Genomic DNA, 24881 nt, shown 5'->3' on the forward strand with positions numbered 1-24881 from the left:
GCAGTGTTAAATTTGCTTGTGATTAATGCTCCAGAATGAAGTATGGGAAAATCTGGCCACTTTTGCAACATACTGGTGTTGGAGTCTGAGACACAGAGTGTATGCCCTTGTCTCTGATGCCTAACTCTGAGATCCAGGAGTTTCATATAACATGAAATTTATGAGCATGTTTTCATGGTGATACATAAAAATAATGGTTGAAGTTAGATAGAAAAGCTAAAAGTGTGAGTGTCCAGATTAGAGGGTTTTCTTAAGTGACTGGGAGAAAAAGTTAGAGTTTAAAAAAGTTTAGAAAGCAGAAGGCAAGATGGAGGATTTAGAATGTTGTTTCTTTTCCTCCTTCTTTCTTCTTCATGTTCTAGAGGTTCTTGGGTAATAGTAAGTGATTGGTTAGAAAATGCCACAGTGCAGCACACAGGTGTTGGGTTATTGGATCATTAAAAAAAATATACGTCTATTGTTAATTGGATAAGTATAAAGATAAAATAACTGCATAGTTCAGGGCCATTTTGAGCTATCAGAGCCAAAATGTGCCAGGTTGTAGTGAATTAAACTTATGCAGAAAGTCTGGAGAGACCAGCCAAGTTTTGTGATAACACCTAATAAACACGAGAAACAAGATCCTAACAGGCTTTGGAGTTTTCTTCTGACCTGGAGAACTGAGAAGCGGTACTCCCTGTGAAGGGAATCCTGAAGGAGCTTAGATCAGAGAAACTGAGAAATCCAGAAGTGAGGGGAAGTGCAAAAGAAGCACAACAGAATCAAGAAAGAGAAAGAAAAAACAGAATTAAGTTATATATTGGGTAACAAGGAGGAATAAAAGAGGTGAACCTTCAGAGAGATTTTTTTTAAGAGTCCTTGCTCAGAGGGAGACTGGAGACCTCTGAGATATTCCTGAAGGCTAGATATCTAGAATAAGTCTACTTCCATGAATTTTATGGGGCTTCCAGCATGATCTCTTTAAGGGTTATGTTGTATGGCTGGAAAAGGAGGAAAGTGTTTCAGTGGGGATTGCAGCCCACTCTGCAAGGCATGGCAACTTGACCTGTTGTCTCTGGATTACAGACCTTTCAAAGGCTGCCTTATTTTGGTTTCCCATGTCTGAAAGCATTCAGCTTACCCTCCTGCAGATGATTTGTAGGTAAGGGACAGCTTGTCACTGTTGGGCCTTTGGCTGAGCAGGGAGGGAGCTCCAGCTGGACCAGGCAGTTTTGGACTTTTCCCATGCTTGGGAATGTCTGCAGCCACAGACTTTGAGATGAGAATGTTATCTCTTAGATGGGAAGGTAGTGACTGTACAGGGTCTCTTCTGATGCTGTGGGACTGCGGTGTCAGAAGCAAACAGCGTGTCTAGCAGGGAGAAGGCAGGTGTTAGGAGTGTTGCTCTGTGACATACACTGGTGGTAAGAACTAGGAACCCTCTCACTAGAGCTTAAAATCTCAGTCTTAAAATGTTGGTGTGTTTCAGGCATCCTCCTGCAGTGATAAGTGCACATGTGAAGCATATCTTGTTTGTATGCAGGCTGACACAATGATCTCATCACAGTGCGTCAGCAATGTTCTAAATCTTCTAGGAGTCAACAGTCATATTTGACATTCATATCTTTATGTGTGTACATAAAAACAGTATTTTTTCAGCCAGAATATAGCTGCATAATATTTTCGTGCTTTGCCTTTGAACAGATTGCTTTTGTATGCAACAGGTGATGACTAAAGAGATTATTTCGTTTAGTTTAATAACATAGCTGAAATGAACATCAGAAGTAAAATTTGGCATTTCCAGCTCTGTCCAGTGATTAACAGAGAAGCTGGTACATTTTTGCCTCACACAGTCTGTTCTTGTTGAACAGTGAACTCATTCTTCATGAACGTACGAAGTCATAAACCAAGTCTATACAGCAGGAAGGACTACACTTGTCTGTACAGTCTGTCTCAAGGCTGGTTTTTGTGGGGTCACAGCAAAGTAGCCTATAGCCAGCAGTATTCTTAGGCAGGAAGCCCATGTACCCATTGGGTTTTCAATGTCAAAATGCTACAGATATCCAGAGAAAATTGTCCTTCAAGTCCTTCAAATGGCTGGCATGGGTGGTGATAGCTGTTTTTCAGGATCACAGAAGCCAGTTTTCTGGCCACAAAATTATGTTATTTTGCATTGCATGAGTAGGTAACATTTTCTGCTTTTGTTTCAAACCTAAACACGGATTATATCCTAAAGGAAAGTATCTTAGAGGATAAAGGAGCCTTTTTTACTAAAGTTTGTTTCCTTCTCCAAAATCCAGTAGATTTCAGTCTAAAAAAAGCACTATGGACTTGGTCTAATTTATAGTTCCCAACATCATGGGGTATTTTCCCCCCTTGTAGACTCTGAAATGTTTCTCAGTTCCCAGGAAGCTGATGTTATAAATAGGCTGGACACAGTTTTCTTTGGTTTTCTAGGTGGGAGATGGCAAGTGTCTGAAGGGACTGAAGCTCTACCATTTCAGTGCCTGCCTGCAGTCATCTGGTTTGTATTGATGTCCTACACCTATGAGAGCCATTTGCCCGCATTGCAATTCTGCAATCAGTGGAAAAATGTGTTTTCTCCTGTCAAGGGAAATTTACCATCTCCTCCTGGCTGTTAGCAACATGTGAAAATCAGAAAGCACTAAAGGGCATACTAAGTTCCAGGCTGGGGAACCTTATCTCCATGTACTGCAGCGTGCACATGGTATAAGTCTGATACACTGATGCTTGGCAGAGGCTTTTTGGGAACTAGTTCATGACAAGGTGGTAATAAAAGGGGAAAAAATAGGTAGTTGCTTAGCATTTATTTAGAGAAAAAGACATTGTTTGAAAAGTTCTGCTGTGGTATTCCTGTTAAAAAACAGTCCATGCTACACATCTAAACAATGCTTCCAATTTCTGGGCTCTTCTCCATACTTAGCTGAAACCTATTGTTTTGCAGAGAGAAAGGTGCATCGCTCCCCACTTGAGTTTGATTAAGTAACTAAATCACAGACATCCATTTTCCTTTGTTTGCCCAGCTGATCGATCTTTAGGGTATTTTTCTGTGTGGTATATGTAAATAATTTTGCAATGAGCTCACTTTGTTTGGTTCCCATCTCTGTGTCCTTTAGAAGCACCCTACAAATATCCAGAAGTCCACAAGCAACAAGTCAAAAGACACTGCTGTAAGAAAACTTCATGTGACAAAGAAATTTCTACTTGCAGTCAGAGAGTGTCTGTGCTACTACAAGGATCTCCTCAGTAAAAATGGGTTCTGGATTTTCAGCAGAAGATCGGTAATCACTGCTGCTCCAAACAGCACCAAACAGCCCACTATAAGCATTCATGCAGCCCAGGGGGAACTTATGGACCCCCAGTCCATTCAAGACTGGATGTGTGAGTTGGCTGTTCAGGACTGGATACAGGTGGATTTTGAGCATGCAGACAAAAAACTCTCTGGCCATCTTGTGCATCCACTCTCGCAGTAAAAGTATTTCAAAAGCGATCTCCTGTATTTCAGTTCATGCCCATTGTCTCTAACCCTGGCACTGTGCACCACTGAGAAGTGTGTCTCCATCTCCTTCACCCTCATCAGGTTTTTGTTCATGCAGATAAGATGCTCTTGAGCTTTATCTTCTCCACACTAAGCAGTCCCATCTCTCCTGTCATCTTCTCATATATCAGATTCTTCAGCTTTTTCATTGTGCTTCTGGCATTCCCATGGACTTGCTTGAGCTGTGACCTTACCAATGCTGAGTAGTGAAGGATCCCATTCCTCAGCCAGCTGTCATCACTTCTTTCTGTGCAGCCCAAGACACCGTTTGCCTTTTCTGTGGAAAGAGCACACTGAAAGGGGATAAAGTTCAATTTGGGGCCCACCAGGACCTTCAGATCCTTTTCTACCAAGCTGCTTTCCAGAATGTTAGCCCCCAGGCTCCTGCTGTTCCCTTCTGGGTTCAGGATTTTAAACTCCTTCTTGCTGAACTTCATGATGTTCCTGTTGCGCCATTTCTCCAGCCAGACCAAGTCTCTCTGGATGACAGCATGACCTCCTGGCTGTCATGTGTACATCAGCATGGTGTAAAAAGGGAGTATGAATCTGAAGTTATTTTACTTCAGTATACATACAGGAAAACAATCCTGTTAGTCTAAACCAAAAGCAAAATATATCCTTCTCGGTCTGAAATGGAAACAAGGCAATTGGATTGCTGATGGTAATCATTGACTGTGACTTCTGGCTGCATCACTAATTCCTGAAAAAACTGGGTGAAAAAAAGATAATAAATGAGTTTTGTAAGTCCTTGATATATCTGGGCACAGACTCCGAGTGTCTTCATTGCATATTGGTTATGAGTCATCTTGTCTGCTTGAGGGAATCAACAACTTGTCCTGCACAATAACCATACTTCTTCCAGCCCAATACTTCCAGTCTCTCTCCTAGGTTTCCCCTTCACCTGCCCAGAATTTCCAGGGCCATTATCTTACTTCTAGGTTTCCTATTGCTTTTTGGTTTGCTCTCTCTGCTCTGCCTTCCCATTTCTTCCCTCCCAGCCAAGTAGAGATACAGGCTGCCACTCCCTGTCCAACCACACATCCATGGGAGTGAAGTGCATTTCTTCATCTCTGTGCCTGGTGCAGGGGCTGACATGGTTCTCTCCACTTTTGCATTTCTCCATTTCTAGGAGGTACCAGTTCACATAGAAGCCAGCCATGGATGTGTTGCTGGTGTGCACCCTCCTGGAGGACTTGCATGTGGAATGAACCTGCTCCTCACTGGAGGACAAATGCAGAGGCAGCTGTGGTGCCCTGATGGTCACCATCCTTCTGACCAGTCAGTCTGTCCCACTGCTTCCATGCCTGGGAGATGGTAAACAGTGGGAACGGGCAGCACATCTGGTGAGTGTACCATGGCTTGCAGCTGAGCTTAGGGTGCCTCCAGCCTCAGTGCTCATTGCTTAAAACCTGGTAAGTGTCATCAGGGACTGCTGGAATGGGGTCCCATCCAGAGATACTTTGAAGCAGTGACAAAGCCAAGTTGGAGGATAAAACAAAGGATTGTCTCCTGTGTTGTGTTTTTGCCTGGCTATCCTGAAAATAGATGATGGTGCAAGGAGATGCAGTGTGCCCAGCACCTATGTCCCTGAGAAATGCAACTCTCTTGACTTAGACAAACATACATGCTGGTTCTCCAGTGGCCATGGGCTCCTGAGCTTGACAAGGCACTGCAAATTGCAAACCTTGAAATACATCCTTCACAGCAGAAACTTGAGCATCTGCCACCATCCAGGCACAGGTGCATTTGGGCACAGGCTGTGGAAGTCAGACAGTTACTGAATGCCACTCCATTGTGCTGGCTGCAGGGGTTGATAAACCCTTTGCAAGTCTATTTCAGCAAACTAAATTCAGTCACAAAGGAAGGGAAGGAGTTAGATTTGGGTCTGGGGGAGTTTTGGGTTTGATATTTTTGTGTGTGTATTTGTTTGTTGCTTTAAAGTTGGAAGCCCTCAATGAAGGATCTGGTGGTTGGCAGAGGGAAGCAACTGCAGCGATCAACATCAGTATAATCTGCAGTAGGCTCACACCCTCAGACAGCAATGCCTTTAATGGCTTAGCACAGATTTCAGTGCACATGCTGGGTTTTGCATGTTGGGTTAAGTGATTTAGATTTTATGACTGGCCATTAAAGCAGCAGCTTAGTCATAAAATGCATTAAGCTGTGGGAATTTGAGTTGCCTATTGGATTAGTTTTAGCTTCAAGCTAGCTAAGCAACATTAACCCTGTGCATATTTTGTCTATTTGCAGTATATACACTTTCAAACTATTTACTTCCATATTAATAATTAATTTGTAGTCTTTAGCAGGATATATTTTAAATAAATTTAAATAAACATAAGGTGTGATTACTTGATCATAGGTTTTGCTTGTAAGCAGAAAAAAACCCCCACCAAAATATGGTCTTGATTGATTACCTTCCTTTTATTTTATATTAAAGATATGTCATTTTTATTTTAGTAAATGAAAAAATTGTAGATTTCCATGCTTACTTGCGTGCTGTCTGGGTGTGCTTGCATTCCTACTTGCTAAAAAGACCTTTTGTGCAAACACAGTATTCTTTCAGCAGGGTACCAGATATTACAGAAATACAAACAAACCAGTTTTTAGCTTTGAATTTTTCCACCAGGTGGTACATCCTATTCCTGAGAAGCTTTATTATTTATCTAGCAGCTACTGGTTGGATTCCTCATTGTCTTCATTTGTTTCGGTGTGAAAGAGAGGGAAACAGTATAAAATGTTGTCATTTTGAAATCTAGTATTTCTCTTTATTCTGGTTTGACTGATGTAATGATGCACAAGGTAGTGGATGTGTCCTCTGTGTCTTATTTGAATGGCTGTAGTGGAATTTGCAGCAGTGTTATTTGGAATTAGTCTTTTTTGGCTATTACTGCTTTTTCCTAGCTGTTACCTTATTGAGACTAGTCTTTCTAGGGTCTCTTTTTTGCAAATGTCTCCTCTAGATTTACATCGCTCTGTGGGTGTGTGTACTTTATACTTGCTCTCTCAGGTTATGCTCCCTGCTCAAGAAAGAGCACAAGGTTTTTTGTCTGTCCTGACAAAGTAGTGCATAGAAAGTAACAGACAATGATGAAGTCAGACAAAGCCTCCGGACATTGCCGGAGGAGAAGATGAACATTTTTTTTCCTTGGAAACACATGTGACAAAATCCTGCACACCCACCATGGCACTGCATTCATGCCTGGGACAAGGAGCAGTGAGAAAACCTTGCTGTTGTATTTTCTGTGTAGAGGTGGCTGTACCCTGCAAGAGCAGGTTACCAGGCTCTGGACCTTGAGGCTTCACTGATGTGTAAGTATATGCTGTGAATACCCAGAGCCCCTGCTGTGCATCATCAAAACCCATGAGGTGTAACTTCCTCCTAATCTCCAATATCAGAACCATAATCTGAGCCAATGCAGACTAAAGGTGAGTACTTTTAACCCATGCCATATATTAAGCTGTTTTTCTTCTGGGCTGTTTTTAGTATTATTTTTATTCTGAGTATTTACTCATGATCCCCATGAAAGGATTTTGAATTAGCTTTTGGACTTAGATGTACTTTGCAGATAGCACTGTTCTCTTGCCTATTTCTTGCATTGTTTCTTTGGTGGCTGAACAGCTTTGTGATGTAATCTTCTTGGAAAGCCTGCTCGAGTATCACTGCATGCTGTTGTTTTTCTCATTAGCAGCCCTTTCCCTGTTCAGCCAAGAGCACAGCCCTGGCGCTGTGTATGTGTTTTTGCTCTACTTTTGGGAAGTGGAGCCTGTGGGACATGTGGTGTTGTGGCCACTGTGGTTCTGGGGACATGGGAGTTGCTGAGCAGGTGATAGTGTATTTTGGACAGCCCAGGGCAAACAGCCATTCCTCAGGTGTCCTGCTTCCATGTTAACTAACTATATGTAAACCCTGAGCAATCTAAAACGGAGAAATCATGGCTACAGGTTGTGCAAACCTGTAATCAGTGCCAATTATACTGAGCCAGAGGCAGGTCTGAAGATGCCTTCTGCTGGTTTTAAGTTATTTGTCCTTCCCAACTTCCTTCCTTCTGAGGAGATGGCTGTCCCAGAGTGTGGCTCCTTTTGCTGCCAACAGACAGGCTTGACTCTGCACCAGGATCAGGCCTCTGCTGGTAAACAACTCTTTCACTTAGAGGGAATGCAGCTATCTGGACAACTTCTGACTGAGCCAGGATGGATGGAACAACATTACACACACACAGCTGCAAACTTCCTTCTGTGGCAGCCAGGAGGCTTCTGTGGGCAGAAGCTGGGGGAACAAGCTTTAAGGCAAATTCAGAGAAAGATAAAGAGGATGGATGGAGATATGAAGGCCCATTTCTAACTCCTAAAAGTGTGTTCCTCTTACCCTTCCTGGGGCTGGGAGGAAGTAATTTGGAAGGATATTTTCATGGGTCCTCATTCATCCCTGCTGGAGTCATCACTGTACAGGGAAGCAGAGTTTAGTGGCTTCCTGCAGCATCCCTCTCCATCAGCAATGCCACTGAAAACAAGTAGTCAGCATAATCCATTTTCTCTCATGGCACTGCACAGATCGAGCCTCTGCTGTGGTCCATGGAGTGGATTTTGCTACTGTGCTCTCTTGCTGGAGGAGGGAGTACAAAGAGGCAGAAGTGTTGGCATAATCACCATGTGCAGCCGGTGCTGCTAGTGCAGGAGGTGCTGCCAGCTCCATAGTGTCTTTGGGAACTGGTGTCAAGGTTGTATAATTAGGTTTCCGTTTCTCCAAGGAGCTGATGCTGCTGAGGTCTCTTTGCTACCCGAGAGGTGCCAATTCAGTACCGGGTCCCCGCAGCCTGTGCAGCATCAGCTCTCTGAGATGAATCACAAGGTCCTGCATGTCCCTGCAGGGTCCAGGCATCACCTTCAGGGTATGTGGGGAAGCCTGCAGGAGGTGTGGGCAGTACTTGTGAGATGAGCTAAAATTGCCTAAAAATTTTGCTGAATCTGGAGTTCAGACAGAACCAACTGTCTTTTATTCATGCAGGTCCACTGCCTGGTTGGGAGGTTGGGAGCAATTAGTATCCTTTCATCACCCTGTCCCTTATTCTGTGTGCACAGCTACTCAATGGCTAGCTCTGATCACCTGGGGACATGAAACAGGGACCTCTGCATCCTTCACAGGTGCTGCTCTGCCCAGGGCCACGTTTGTGGTGCAGCATGCTCCCAAAAACAGTCACCCACTCTCCAGAGACCTCGGTGAATGGGTCTCTCCTTCTGAGGGGAGTAAATCTGTTAGTGATGCTCATGAGAGCTCTCCTCAGTTTTTCGTGCTCTTGAAAGTCTCTGCTGTGAGGTCAGGTGGGAAAAATCAGCAACTGCTCCTCACAGCAAATGTTTCTGTGGCATTGCACAGCAGTGCTGGTTATTCAGTTGGAAGATGTTCAATACTAGAGGTCCACTTTTCCTGTTCTTCTTTTTCCCTTTTTTTCCATGAAGCATGAAGGTAATGCAGAATATGGGGCTTTCAGAAGCATACTGAAGAGAGTTATGCTTGTAGCAGTAATCCAAGATTTGTCAGTGCTGCCGCTTAGGAGAAGCACGTGAACAACATCCTCTGCCCAGCTGCTTTTGTTGTGTACACATTACTCATCCCCTCTCCTTCTGGATAGGAAATAGCAATGCTCAGCAGGTTAATCCAACCCATTGCCAGATAACACATCTGTTTTGTGCAAGTCCAGTTCCTCTAAAGCTCAGTATGTCTCCAGAGAATTGACAAGAACTTGTAATTCGTGATGCTGGAGAGAAGGTTCACACCTCTCTGGAGATGCTGATCAGCTTTCAGGTTTTCTCAAATATTTTAGACTTGCATTTTGGAGCATGACAAAACTGAAAATGCCAGAAGAAACAGCAAATTATCAGCACCAGGACAGACAGTGTTTAACCACATACTGGATCTTAGGTGTAGCTATGTGAAGTAAGTATTTCCCACATATGTTCTCCCAAGATATCAATGGGTACCTGGAGGGCAACACCCCATATCCCATGAAACTGCTGATTATCAGAGGGTTAAAGACCAGTCACATGCACATGAACAGTGTCCCAGAGCCATTTCTACTCATAGATAGCAATGCTGTGAGATAAACCTTCTGTCAGTGGGAAAATGTGCTGCTGGCCCATCCCTGATCTACCTTCTGAACACTAGCCAAAGGTTCTAGCAATTAGTTTTACAACTCCCACAACAGTCAGCCAGGACAAACAGACCAATATTTTCTCAATATTGGAGCTTTCTACTGTCACAGTGTTTTAGCTGCACAGCAAGGCAAAAGCTCAGGTCCCCTCCATTGTAAAGGTCTGATGAAGGAGTGGGAGGTCAGACTGGAGGCTCCAGTATAAAGTAAAATAGCTCTCTAAGCAGTGAGCCTGTCTGGCATAAACTGGTGCACGTCTGTGGCTGGTCATCACTGTTGCCTGTTGGATTTTTGTTTCACCAGCAGCAGGGATTGATTTCACCTTGCTGAATAGAGCAGAAAGGAAATGAAGACAGAAAAACAGCAATATATTCTTTCTGAGAAAGGCAGCAGCCTGCACAGGCATATCTTTAGTGCTATTTGTCTTGAAACACTCCTTGGCCTCTTTCTACCACAGCTTTACATTGTGGTGAGTCATAAATTAAAGCTTTGTGTCAGGAATAAAAGTAGTAAGTGTGTGGAATATGTAGGCATGGAAGCTACCTGCAGTGTGATTCTTCAAGCTGAGATAATTTTAGAAGGAAATTATTTCAAAGAAACTTTTACACTGAAAAAAAAAAAAAAGGTAGAAAGGAAAGTGAAAAGAAAAAAAAAAGTTTCTAAATCCTGGGAACTTCTGCATGAAATCAGTCAAAGAACTTTGGATTGCAGCCCAAAAGGAAACTTATATACTGGTGCATAGCAATGACCTGGGATAGGCCTGTGGAACAAGGCTTAACAATTCTGCATGGTAGAGGGGCCTTTCATTACAAAACTTCCTGAGAGAAGTTGTGCAAATCCAAAATAACTCTGGCTGTGGTTGTTTGTGGCTGTGGCTGTGGATTTTGTTCAGCATTTACTATCTGAAAAACCTGGGCACATTGCCAGCAGATCTTGGGAATTCTTGGGCCTATCTGTTCTGCACTATAAATAGTGACATTGTTGACAGTCCTAGCTGCCACCATGCAAAAACTGGCCCTTTAGTTTGTGCTGCAAATGGTGATGGAGGGCGTGTTTTCTCTTGATGCCCCACCCAGGACAAGACCACTTTAGGGAGACACAGCTAGGCTCCATCAAACAGCCTAGCTTTTGTTTGCAAAAAAGGCCTCTGTGTCACCAAATGGGCTGTGTGGGGTCAGGCAGGCAGCCTGCCTTTTACTGCACCAGCACATCATTGCAAACTGCTCTCATATATTCATATGTCACAGCTTGCTGGCAGGAGATGGAGAAAACTGTAGGTGCTACAGCTTTCTAATGGTGCAGCCTTCATGACATTGGTGACCTGGGAGGCCTTAGCACAGAAACAGAATATTGGAGTTTTTATCTGTGTGTCAAATCACAGTTGTGTTTTTGCTGGTTTGTAAGAGAGGAAGTACTTAAGCCTCCTTGCAGTTTTTCTTTCCAAGATTTCTTCCTGTGAAGAAATGAGCATGTATAAAAATCAATGCAGTAAGTAATTTAACAAATGTTTTCACTTTAAAAGATGAACAAAAACATATCTGTTTTGGAGAGGAGTTGGTAAAGCTGATATTTTTTAGAAGTCCTGAAATTTCCTATTTTCCTCACCTCCCTCCAACAGCACAAGTAGAGACAAACCACTAAAGGAAAACTTTCTACCCCTGAGGTGTTACAAAAGTGTAACTGGAAAGGTCTAGATAAAATTTACTGCAAAGGTAAAATTTACTTAACAGAGTGCAGAAAATTGCAGTTCTGGAAACACCTTGGAGATCTGCTGTCTGGTGGCTGAGGCTGACCAGTGTGAGGGGAAGGAGTAATATGCAGAGGGTGGACCTCATAGAATGGGAAAAACCAGTGGGAGAAAGCACGGGCATGGCAAGCACTTCCCACAGTGCAGCTGGCACTGTGCTTTCCCAAGAAGAGGAAGAAGTGGTCTACAGACCTCAAACCCAGGTTGCAAACACCATTGATCCCTTTGACTACCAGCTTCCAGACCTGCTTCCCAGGAGCCATCGAGCTCTTCTGGTAAATACTGAAAAAAAATTATTTTTTTTTTTCTCTATCAGGTTTTCTGAGGCTGTTCAGAGGCCTCTGTGCTGTGGGGCTGGGTGGCCAGGGTGGCTGGAAGTCACTGCTCAGTGGGGCCAGGGTCCAGTCTATGCCCCAGAGCATTAAGGGCACCATGCACAGCAGGTACTAAACCCTCCTACACAGAGGAAGGACAGTCAGCTTTGGCAGCTTTGGCTCATTGCCAGTCTCACACAGAGAGTCCAGAGAGTGTCACGCTGCATTTTGTCCCATGTCACCTTGTGGCGTGTCCTAGAGGAAGGTAATGACAACGTGCACATTTGTCTTCTTGAACCCCTTGGTATTTCAGATCTAAGCTGGGAGATGATGCTGGTCTCACAGTATTAATTGAATAAAAATAGCAGGGCTCGGTCAAATTACAAATTATGTGGTGTTTGGTCATTGCAAATGTCTTGGGCTAGTTGTCCGTGGGCTTGGCCTTCAGAGGCTGGTCCTTGCATATGTCCAGCTTGCTCTCAAAGTTACTGATTCTTCTGCAGAGAGGTGCCAGAAGTGCTTGGAAATGCAGCAGAACTTCAGAGCACTCACTACAGCTATCTGTTACTCAAAGCTTGACCTGGTGTAACTGAGTCTGAGAGATATGTTCTTGTTCCTGCCAGGACCTGCCTATCCTTGTGCTGGACTTAATACTTTTCTCTGACTTTTAGATTATCTTTCTGTTTCTTCTGTCTGTGTTATAATGCTTATTCTGAATTTTAAGACTATTTCAAATCTAACTGTTTAACATCTTAAAATTCTGGAGGCAATATAATTTCTAACTTTAAATAAAGCCAAATGCTTATATATACACATATTTAGGTATTAAATTTTGGGTGTTTAAAGCACAGATAAAGCACTATTCATGCAAAATATGTCTCTAAAAAGAACTTAATGTCTTCTTAGTAGTCCAAATTATGTGACAAAGAGGTATCTATCATTCACCTATAGTAAACTTTTTCTGTCAAAAGGTTAGCATCAAGCTCAAGTAGAGCTTCAGTAGCTGTTAATGGTGCTTATGACAGTGGACAGTGGGAAGGTATGTATTTGTTCATGCCAAAGTGCACATGTGTGCAGGACCCAGCCAATGGAAACCTCTGGTAGAGGATTCTGAGCAGGTGTGCCAGGATACCCTCCCTGCCCTCATCTCCCTGACACAAAGCACTGGTGTGGGGGCTGCTGTTCCCTGATGCTCCCACACACTCAGCAGAGGACAGGGGAAAGCCTGGGTGGCCTCCTTGCAGTGATGTGAGGAGCAGGGCTAGTTGGGGCATCAGTGCCCTGTGGGCAGCTGTGCAGTCCCCCTGCCACACCAGTCCCATTATCCCACCAGTAAAAGCCACCCTGGGGAGACTGCTCAAAGAGAGCTTGCAGGACACTGCTTAGCAGTTACTCTGTCACCTGCTTGAGAAAAGGTAATTAATTCTCCATCTCTCTGCTGGGGTCCTGCAGGAGAATCTTGGCTGTCCTGCAGCTCAGGCTGTAGTGCTGCCTGTAAAAAACAGCAGAAGAGAGGGGACAAAATACAAGTTGAAAGCTGACTCTGATTTCCTTAGCACATTCCTGGGACTTTCTTTGAATACATCGCTGAACATTGATTTCCCCTCCTTTACCTTCCCTCTCTTCTTCCTCTTTCTGTTTTCCTTGATCTTCACAGATGTCCTTCCCCTTCCACAGGTATGGGAACAGTTCAGAGGTGGTTTATTCCTTATAAGGTACTCTTGACACCAGAAGAGAGAGGGGATTTTGTTTATTTTTGTATATTTCTGTGGAATTTTTAGATTTTTATTTTCTCAGTGTCCAAGAAGCATTTGGACAATGCTTTCAGGCACACAGTGTAATTCTCGAGGATAGTCCACTGTAGGAGTTGGACTCAATCCCAAGGACCATATCCAGATGGCTTTTGAATATCTCCAAGGATGTAGACTCCACCACTCATCTGAGCAGCCTGCACTGGCATTCAATCACTCTTACAGTGAAAAGTCTTGATGTTCAAGCTGAATCTCCTGTGTTTCATTGCCCACAGTCCTGTCACTGGGCACTGATGGAATAAGTCTCTATCCTCTTTGCGCCACTTGGTAGGTATTTGTACACATTGCCAAGATCCCTCCTGAGCCTGCTCTTCTCCATGACACAGACTCTGCTCCATCAGCCTTCCCTTACAGATTAAATGCTTCAGGCCCTTCATCATCTTTCTGTACTTACTCCAGCACCTCTGTGTCTCTTATACAGGCTGCCTAGAAAGAAAAGGTAAAGAAACCTGCATTGGAAACGATCAAAAGCATGAAATAACTGAGAGAGCAGCTGGAATTGGATGTGGCAGTCAGTGCTGTGGTTCAGTTGAGGTGTTAGGGCTGATCTTGAAGGTCTCTTCCAACCTAGTGGTTCTGCGATTCTGTGATTTTTCTCCTTTCAATTCAGTGAAAGGGATTCAGCTGTATGAGCTTTTCATTTTCATTCCTATCTGCCTCTGCTGAACCCAGTTAAACATTGCATGTTTGGAGAGTTTCATTTTCAGTGCACTTTTACGATTCTGTTTGCCAGTAAATGTCAGGTTGTGGTTTCTGTGTCACTCTGCACTGCACTGGTGATTTTCTGCTTACCAGGCCAGCAAAAAATAAATCAGTGGAAGAAATCTATTGTTCAGGGGCTTCACTTGCCAGACATAGGTCTTTGCCTCTATCAGAAGACCTGTAAGCTTTGGAAATGAAAGCAAATTGAAAACCACTGTTTTAATGTTGCTCCTGTAGTTCCAAACAAATGAATGCTGCCAGATCCAAGCACCAGCACTCATCATCAAAATGCAAAACAAAATACCCCTTTTCTTGTCTTCATCCTGAGCAGAACACTATGTGGGGGGCACCAGCAATATTCCACATCTGGGACAGAATCTGTACCTAGGTCTTTCTTCACTAGCAATGGGATTAGAGCTGAGGAAATATGTGGGTGCATGTTCGTTTGGTTGTTTGATGTAGTGAAACACACCTGAAATACAGAAGTTTTCTGGGCTGGAGGAAGTAGGTTAGTATGTGGAAGGAGTAATTTGGCTTTTGGTTTGTTGTATTATCTCACTCACAGTGGGGAGCCCTATTCATGGATCAGGCCTTCCAAGTGGCCAGCACAGAGCAAACCCAGAGCAAGGCAGTGTCTGAGGCAAACCCAGGTGCTTTCCTCTGCCTGCACACCCTGCTCAATGTAGGCTCTCACTATTGCGGAGCACCTGTAAAATGTGCAGGTGAAATGGAATACTATTTTTGCAATTATCTGCTGCAGCTGCATTGACACAGCTAACAGCCTGGCTGCAGGTGTAAACCTCGTGTGAAGGCTATCAGAGCACACCTAACAGGGGACACACCCGAGCAGTTGTAGACAATTTTAAACTTCAAGAGATGAGTTTCAAGTCACTTTATTGAAACCACTTATTCCCTTTCAATTGTCACCTGTCTTGCAGAACGGGGCTGCCCAGAGCAGCAAGGCTGCCTATCACCACAGCAGCTACCTTACTGAGATGCACACTAAATTTCCTCTGTGGGATGTGAAGTTTAGAAAAGATGAATGCTGACTGTAGAAAGCTGAATCCCAGGCTTTCAGGCTTGGGCCTGGCCTGCTTGGGCTAATTTTAATGTATTTGACAGTGTTGGACAATTGCAATGTTCTGAATTCAGTGTCAACCAAAGTTTCAACTAATTTTGATTGTGTGGTTTGAATGGAGTTTTATGTCTTTTTCATAATGTCAGTGTGTGAGTTCTGTACTGATTTACTTATGTGATTTTTAAAATCTCATCTTTTTTTTTATCTGCAGGGACTTGGAATAGAAGAAGGGCTTAGATCTTCTGAGATGAGAAGCCAAAGGGGAAGTTGAAAATGCCACATCTGATCTCTGAAAACACGGAACTCACAGGGCTGTAGACATAATCTCCTTGGGGGGAAAAGAAAAGCCTCAGGAAAAAAAATCTGTATTTTACTGCTGATGTCTCAATTTTAAATTCTGTCTTTGGGCATAACATCTAACATGTTCCTCAACAAATTGATTGAGTGGTAGCTAATTTGGTAATTTTGTGACCACAGATGTCATTTGTTTCCTTTCAGGGAAGTGCTCACCCTCAGTGCTGCACATTTTGCCTTTACATGGTCAGGAATGCATTTGCAGGCATCTGTAACAATGGTTTAAATGACTGCCCTTTGTCTAATTCAAGAACAACTGTTTTTGTCTAAGCAGAATTTACACTTATTCATTATGTTCCTTAAGAAAACACCACATATCTGATGTATTAGATGTCTCACACACACATACAAACACACAAACACAGGAATTACCCCTCCCAATATAAACAAACAAGCCAAAAAATGGAGGCTGACAATGAAGCCAGCTTGGGCTGCATGCTGAATGCCTTTTGCTTGTCTGCATGAACTTGCTGGAGGTGGATGGTCTGCTTTATGTGCTCTGGAGTGGCAATGCTTCAGTGCCATTTACAACAGAACAATCCAGGATAGCCGTCTTTAAAACATATAAACATATGTTTGAAACATAGTTTTAAATTTCATGTTTAAAACAATATCATTTGACACTTCAGAAATAATCTTCAGATCTTGGACTTGCATCAGAATGGAGATGCCTACATATACTTATGTACAGTAAAAATGTGTGTGGTTTTTAGTTCAGCACACAAAGTAACTCCCTGAATTCATTCTCTCAGCTAAAGGCTCTCATCTGAAGGGTGTACTTGATTCTTGTCCAGAGAAGGACAACAGCATTCAGCATTCCTTTTCTTCAGTGAGTGCTGTGGGAGGTAGTTCAAAGGACGAGAAAACAAGGTCTGTGTCATAAGAGCATAAAGTGAGATCTGATATTCCTTTTTTTTTTGTTCTCTCAAGTTCTCTGATATTGCCATAGTACTGGGTTTAGTCCTGCTGTACTCAGCAGTGTACACACCAGTGATGCAGCCCACTGATATTTTGGATGATTGTGCTGCAGTCCTCCTGAGTTTATTGTTCAGTGTACTTTTTCCCTTAATTTTTTCTATATATTAAGTGTTTCAAGATGATTATCAAGATGACTGCAAGAAAACGTGTTAGTTCTCTCTGATACTACTTGGAAGGAATTAACTGGAGAGTAAGGTGAAGTGGGTTGCAAAGTGGATCACCAAATCGAAAGTGGAGTGAGTTTGGTATGTGAGGGGAATATGGAAAATAAGTTTGAAATAAAGCTACAGGATGTAAGGTTCAGTGAAAATGTGCAACATCCTGAAGATGTGATGCTGTGATGTGGCTTGAAGTGGTGTGATGGCCACTGTAGCTGAGCTTCATTGGCTGAATAGCCAGTGAACAGGGGTGGATGGGGGGAATGGAGGCATAGATGTGTGTTTGGTACAGGAATTTACACTAGGGATTACTTTGCTGAAGGTGCATTGGCTTGCTGATCCTAAGACTCAAACTGCATGTTGTACTCATTATGTGCTTGGGACAGAAATGTCATAGCATATTTGTACAAGCTGCAGTTTTCCTTATTACCACAGCTGGATTGCACAACTATTCAGATTCATTCACTTTGTGTTTTCATTAAACTTTATCTTCACCTTTAAGGTTGTGATTGAACAATGACTGCTCAAAATTATTCCTGGAGCTGCCTCCTCTAACCTTTGACATGATCCAGCTGGTGACTGCCATCAGAGCCTTTTGCAGAATGCTGGATGTTTGTGCCACTGTAGGCTTTCTTCTATGATGGCAAGGACTTTTGCCTCCCCTGTGCTGGGGTCTCCCTGCCCTTCATGTAGTCCCTCATTCTCTGCTCTGGTTTTACTCTGTAGCCCCCCCAAAATATCATCTGTTGGTGCTTATGTTTGCCTGCTGCTCCTCTGAAGACTCAGCTCCAGAACAGAGGCATTGTCTTGGTGACCTTAAGACTCAAACTGTGTGTTCTACTCATTATGATATAAATCTAGTATCTTCTGTTGAATGCCATTTTTATCTCAACAAGACATTTAAGTCAGTTTGTTCCCTTTTTCTCTGTAAGCGAATTGTCACCTATTGCTGTTGTGTGAGCAGCTTCTTCCCATACAGGTAGCGAGGGTTAATATGATTCATGTACAACTGGCAAAGGTTAATGTAGTTCACATGAAGTTGCAAGATTTAGGCCTTATTTGCCTGGCCTGCTATTTAAGTATTACTTCAGTTCAGAGGACAATCACAGGGTTTTTTTTAAGCTGGCTACCAATGGAAAGTTTGGGTCTAATTTCCACCGACTAATCTAGGTCTGACCAAGATGACTCACCTCTGAGGCCACGGACTTTTGAACCTCCATCACAGTTCCACATCGATTTTTCTGTAATGACTGATGAGCTGCTATCAGTTAATGGAAATCTAGCATGCTGACCAGGCTTACAGGGGAAATTAGGCCCTGGGTTTTCTGGGCAGAGGATCCTTCAGTGTTTTGTGGGTGTCACAGGAGGCAAGTGTGTGCTGAAGAAGAATCAGGAGAGGCTGAAAGAGGCACAGAGCACTCTTAGGGGTGTCCATTGTTGGGGGTCAGTCTACCAGAGAGGACAGGTGATGGTGGAGATGCTTTACAGTACATGTGCAAAAGAGTTGGGACTCTCTCATGTTTTAAACCCAGACAGCACCTAAGAACAATACAGATGAGCACTCACACTCCTCTGCCCTCTTGCTGGGGAGGAGAATTGGAAAGAAAAGTAAAATTTCAATCTAAACCTCACATCACACAACTACAGGACGTTCCCTCAGGTCCTGTCACTGTCACCAGAGAAAAGAGATCAATGTCTACTCCTCTTCCCCTCACAAAGAGGCTGTCACTATAATGAGGTCTCCCCTCAATCTCCTCCAGAGCAAGTTACCTCAGCTACTCCACACACAGCTTCCCTTTCAGAACCTTCACCATCCTCATGGCCCTCCTTTGGACACTCTCTAACACCTCAATGTCTTTTTTGTGTTGTGGCACCCAGAGCTGTCCCCAGCACTTGAGGTGAGGCTGCCCCAGCTCAGAGCAGAGCAGGACAATCCCCTCCCTTGCCCGGCTGTGATGCTGGGCCTGATGCACCCCAGGACACCGAGGCCCTTCTGCCTGCCAGGGCACTGCTGGCTCAGGGTTAACGTCAACCAGGATCCCCAGGCCCCTTTCCTGCACTCATTTCTGCTTTCCAGCCTGTCATTTGTTTGTCTGTCTGTGCATCCAGGGTTGCTCCATCCCAGTGCAGAATCTGTCACTCTCCCATGTTGAATTCCATTCAGTTGGTGCCTGCCCAGTCCTCTCATTTGTCAAGGTCTCTCTGCAGGCCCTCCCTGCCTTTGAGGGAGTCAAGAGCTTCTCCCAGTTTTGTATCATCTGTGAATTTGCTTGGTATCCTGTCCAGTCCTGTGTCCAAGTCACTTATGGAGATGAAGAGCACAGGGCTGAGGATGGAGCCCTGTGGAACCCTGCTAGTGACAGGTCACCAGGCTGATGTCACCCCATTCACTGTAACCCTTTGTGCCTGATCCCTCAACTTGTTGCTCAGCCATCATATGATTTGTTTATCCAGCCATGTGCTTTGTCCAGAAGGATCCTGTAAAAGACAGCATCAAAGGCTTTACTGAAATCCAAAAAGATTACATCAGCTGGCTTCCCTTGATCAGCTAGGTGCGTTACCTTGCCATGAAAGGAAATCAGGTTTGATAAGCAGGACTGTCCCCTCATGAAGCCATGCTGGCTGTGACCAGTGACTGTGTTGCTCTTCAGGTGTTTTTCAATACTTCCCAGAATAATCTTCTCCACAACTTTACCAGGCACTGAAGTGAGACTGACAAGCCTGTGGTTTCTGTGTTCCTCCTTCTTGCCCTTCTCGATAACAGGGACATTAATCAGCTTCAGTCAGCTGGGATCTCTCTGGATTCCCAAGACTGCTCAAAAATCAATAAGAGAGTTTTAGAAATTACATCAGCCAGCACTCTGAGAATTCTTGGATGAATGTCATCAGGCCCCGTAGATTTGTAGGGATCCAGCTGGAGCAGCAGATCCTGCACAATTTCAGGTTTGACTGGGAGTAGAGCATTCTCACAGTCATGGTCCTTCAGGCATTGAGACCCTCTTGGTCCTTCACCCATGTTGAAGACGGAGGCAAAGAATACATTAACAACTCTGCCTTGTCTATGCCACTGTTGATGAGGTGACCATTTTCATCCAGCAATGGGCCAATGTGACTTCTATACTGCCTTTTGCCATATATTTGATAAAACACTTTTTCTTGTCCCCCACATTTCTGGCCAGCTTCAACTCCAGTTGATCTTTGGCCACACGAATTTTCTCCCTGGCACTGGAGTTGTTTGTCATTACACTGGCAAACAACATTTCTCTGTTCTTTCTATATCACTGGACCTTCCTTCCATTGTGTGTATACATTCATTTTTTGCCTCATTTCCAAGAGAAGATCCCTGTTCAGGCAAGCTGGCCTTCTGCATTGCCTTCTTGATTTCCAACATTTGGGAATTTCCCACTCCTATGCCCTTAGGCGGTGATGTTTGAAAAATGAGCAGCACTGATGGACCTGGGTGCCAGCAAAAGCATTTTCCCAGGGGACTTTACTCACTAGTGTCCTGAGCAGCCTGGAGTTTGTTCTTCTCATGGTCAGAGCTGAGGCTTTGCTGCCACTTTTCCTCCTGACAACAGCTCTATGCTTTGTGATCACTTGTGGCCAAGAGAGCTGCTTGTCTCCATTTTGTTCACAAAATACTCTCTGTTAATAAGCAACAAATCTGAGGTTGTAATTTGGGTGTTCTAACAATCTTCCTAACCTGATTGTGCCAGCTGTGTGATATTTACTATTAACATCTAGCAAGTTTAAGTCCCCCATAAGGACAAGTGCAGATGATGTGGAGGTGTCCCTTAGTTTCTCAAAGAAGAGTTCATCTGTGTCATTGTCCTGGACGCATGAGCTATAACACGCCCTCACAATGACTCCTGCATTATTTATGCATCCCTTAATCCTTACCCAGAGGCTCTCAGCTATGCCACTGTCAACTGCAAACTCCACACACATTCCAGCCCCTCCATTACTTAGTGACACACCACCTCCACCTCACCTGCCCAGCCTGCTCCTGCTGAAGGATCTGTAAATATCCACACTGGCACACCAGTCACAGGACTCATGTCACCACATTTTGCTTATCCCAGTGATGGCATATCTCTGGGACTGGGCCAAAGCGTCTGCTTCCTCTTCCTTGTTCCTCATGCTGTGTGTGTCAGTATAGAAGTGTTTCTGTAGAAGGTGTGGTTCATTGCAGTTGTAACCTTGTGGAGTTGACTGAAGCGCCTCACCAGCACTTTGTCCCTCAAATTTTGGTGCATCATCCTGCTGCATATCACTGGCAAGACTGATTTTTTTCCATTCCCCCTTCCAATCTAGTTTAAAGGAGTAACAATCAGCACAGCTAATGTGTACAAAAAAGGCTTTTCCTCTTCTGAGAAAGGTGCATCTCATCAACAGTCGATAGATCCGCTGTTGTAGATCACTCCACAATCAAAACACTGAACAGTCCTTCATTTAGGATAAGCTTAGCAACAGACATGACATCAGTATGTTTTCAACACCATTTTCACTCTGAATCCAAAACAGACCACTGCATGAGGTGTTAAGGAGAAAATTAACTCTATCCCAGCTGAAACTGGGACAGACTCCCAGGGAGGGAAGCTTTTGCTTTGCAGGTTACCTTATCCCACATCTCTGTTTCTCCCCGAAGATTCTGTCCCACAGTATGGTGTCTACTTTGAGAGGCTAAGCTTGCTGCATGCCACAGCCCTGACTGCATCCTTCTCTACAGCAGGGGAGGGCTCCTCACATACAAGCAGCAGTGAGAACAGTCCTGCAGGAGGACTTGTCACGGACAGGCAGCTGTTGGTGTGTGCTTCTGGGTCTCTTATCATGTGGCTGTGGACTTTGCTATCATTACTGAGCGATTTAGCCAACCCTGCAATCAGATCCTTACAAATATCCCATTCAGCAGCTGTCCTTCTGCACTCTGGGTTTGCCAGTTCCTCTAGTCATGACAAAAAAACAATAACTGATGTTTTAAGGAACTGAGGTCTCCAGCTTTTTTTCAGGCAAGTTATTGTATTAGTTATTGTCTATAGGTACCTTTACACTCCTCCATTTATTGTGAGCTGAGAGAATTTTTATTATCTCCTCACCTTTCCAACTGCTAACATCTGCCTTTTGCAAGGCTGCCTTTTGCAAGGCTGCTTTCTGCTCTCAGTGTTCATCTGTGCAGGGAACAGAAAAGCAGAGTGATGCTTTCATGAGGATGCTTCCATGGACACAAGAAGAATCCTTGGCCCTTGCAGAAGTGGACACCTGCATTTATTATTTATTATTTACCTAACACTGGCCTTGGAAATGAAGCAGTCCCAGCAGATCAGGTGGCACAGTGTTTCTCTGTGTGTTTCTTCCAGCAGGCAGGGCTTACAGTCTGGTCTAAACACCAAGGGACAGAAGTTTCTGGTTACAGGTAACAAGCAAAACCGTTAGACCACGCCAGAAGCAATGCAGGTGTGATGAATTTTGCATGAGCATATTTGCTCTTTGCCCATGACCCTCTGCAGTTTCAGGAAAGAGGAATTTTTAGTTGAGGACAAAATGCGAAGTGAAAAACTCCTTTATGCATCTAAGGTTAATAAGTATCATGAATCCAAGCTACATAAAGCTGAAGATATATCTTCTGAAATGAAGTGAGACTAAAATAGCCTATATTTATAAAGTTTGCAGGGGTAAATTCTTGGTGAAATTATAAGAGACTGTGATCAGCCTGAACAAGGCAGAATTTTACTTCATCTGTTGTGACATCAATCAATCAATCAATCAATCACAAAATGAAATTATTGTCATATCAGACCAACATCATGTTGGTCTGAGCATTCTCTGCACCTGTGAACACATAGTCCCTCTTTTGGCCTAAAGGAAGTCCTCTTCCAAAGCCCGTATTTGCTCAGACAACATATTTGCACAACTATTCTTCCACTTCTCAACTTACAACCGCACTCGATCCAAGGCAATCCATGCATGAACTTGATCCATCCATGGCTACTTTTATAAAATCTTGAATTTTAAATGGGAGCCATTCTGAAAATGCAACCAAATCTGCAGCTGTGGTAACTCTGGACAATGGTGTGGACCACATGTAGAAGGCAGAGAGACAGATGACTGCAATGGCTGTGTATAGTATAATACTTTCTTGTCAGGCTACACTGGACCTCTGGGATCTCCTACAGGCTTTTCTTGGGACCCCTCTTCCTTATAATCTCTGTTTTTTTCCCAGCTGGATAGACTTCACTGTATCAACATCAGGCATAATCTTGTGTTACTCTGGAGAAACACTTATTTCCTCTTCTGCCTCTCTAGCCCTCGAGTCTCATTGATTTATTTTTCCCACTTCTGGGCAAAGAGCAGCATACCTGATTCTGCTGATGTGCTCTTCCACTACTGTATTTCCATGCTAACTTTTTTGTGTGATGCTGTTTGAAGGCAGTATACATCTGTTTCTTCATGGCTGTATCACCAGGATCACACTTAGAAGCTTTTGGCTCTCTTTTTAATGGTATTTTTCTTACTAAAGTAATATTATTTTTAACAAGAAAAGCCATAATACCAGAAGCCTGGGTATTATGAACCTAGACCCTGTGCAAGTCATCAACAGCTGATTAAGACCCTTTGCTGTTTCTGACATTGAACACAGGAATGAAAGATGTTAATTGCCAACATAGCGTGAGATTGGTGAATATAAGCCAGACTGCTGTAAGTGTCAGAGAACACATTCTGCCTGTGACAAGAACACTGTGCAATGTCCTTTTATTACAGGCCAAGCTAATAGCACATTATCTCATGTTTCCACGAGCTAAATGCATGCATACAGACCCTTACCTTCTGCCTGCTGGTCTCCACACAAATTAGAATACTGCTATGGATCACTGCTGCCCCTGCTCTTCTTGCATTCCACACCTCTTTCCATCTTTCTTACCTCACACGGAACCTCCTCATCCATCCACTCCCTTTAATGTCACCTCCTTTTCCTCCTCAACCTGACTTTACCACGTGTTTGGGAAACAGGGCTGAGGGACTGCCAGAGTAGGGCTCAGGATGTGAGTCATACCTGTGATATTTGTACCAGCACTTGTGCTTGGTAGTAACAGGTTCCTGGGGACACAGGAGTGTCTGGTCCCAAACCTACCTCGCAGAAAAGGCCCAGCCTCTGCACCAGCCCTGGATGGCTCAGGGGACTGAGGAATTCTGTTGATTTTGCCCTGTCCCTCTCCCTGATGAATGCCCTATCTCAGTTTCCCAGCTGTCTGCAGATCCAGTGGCAGTGCTGTAGGGATATGAACAGGAACCCTGAAACTCGTGTGGATTTCCTTTGAGTGGGTGTTCTAGAACCCTGATGCTGCCATTGTACTTGTCTGAGCATCTGCTCCTCCTTCCACTAGCTCTCTGACCCTTGTTTACCCGCATCTGAAGGTCAGAAGATGGGAAGAAAAGTGAAAAATAGGTGTCTGGGGGTTTATATCACTGTGCTGTCTCTCTGTAAGTATTGTTCCAACATGTCATGAAATAGGAAATCTGGCAAAACACTGCATTGCTCTTTATTTTTCCCACAGTGGGAGGTTTCATCATCTTATTTGGTTGTGAGAAAAAAATCCTTCTTTATACAAAAATAGATGATGGCAAGTCCACATACAGAGAGCTGCAACAGTCAGCACACAGCAGAGTTTTGAAAACAGGAAATTCAGCATCCTTTTAAACAGGTGAAGAATTTTAAAACAGCCTAAAAATATGTGCAAATCCTATTTCTTTTCTCCAGATGATTAACTTCTCACCATGGATAATGAATTTGCCTACAACTCCTGGTAGCGATGCCTTTTTCCATTACTTCAGTAGCACCCTTTGTGGATACCCTTGTTCCCTTTGCTTAAACAATGCAACTCAGTGGATGAGCAATTACTTTTTAGGACAGTGCAGGAAAGACCCACCTGGAAAAAATTTACCTGACTCAGTCCAGTTGTCTTAATGGAAAAAGGAATTGCTGCACTTTGACAACATTTCTTCCTCCTCACTCTACTTTTTTCTCAGCACCAGAACTTAGCATACACCTCT

General features: G+C 43.7%; 1 long non-coding RNA gene across 1 annotated transcript; it reads left to right on the top strand.

Moving 5' to 3' along the window:
- The first annotated feature begins 438 nt into the window (after nt 1–438).
- Nucleotides 439–17333, top strand: LOC107198503. The gene is made up of 3 exons (XR_004500566.1): nt 439–2503; nt 3117–4881; nt 15554–17333. It is a non-coding gene; the product is annotated as an uncharacterized LOC107198503 (long non-coding RNA).
- The last annotated feature ends 7548 nt before the right edge of the window (nt 17334–24881 follow it).

This window comes from Parus major, chromosome Z, assembly GCF_001522545.3.
Source record: "Parus major isolate Abel chromosome Z, Parus_major1.1, whole genome shotgun sequence".
NCBI lineage: Eukaryota > Metazoa > Chordata > Aves > Passeriformes > Paridae > Parus > Parus major.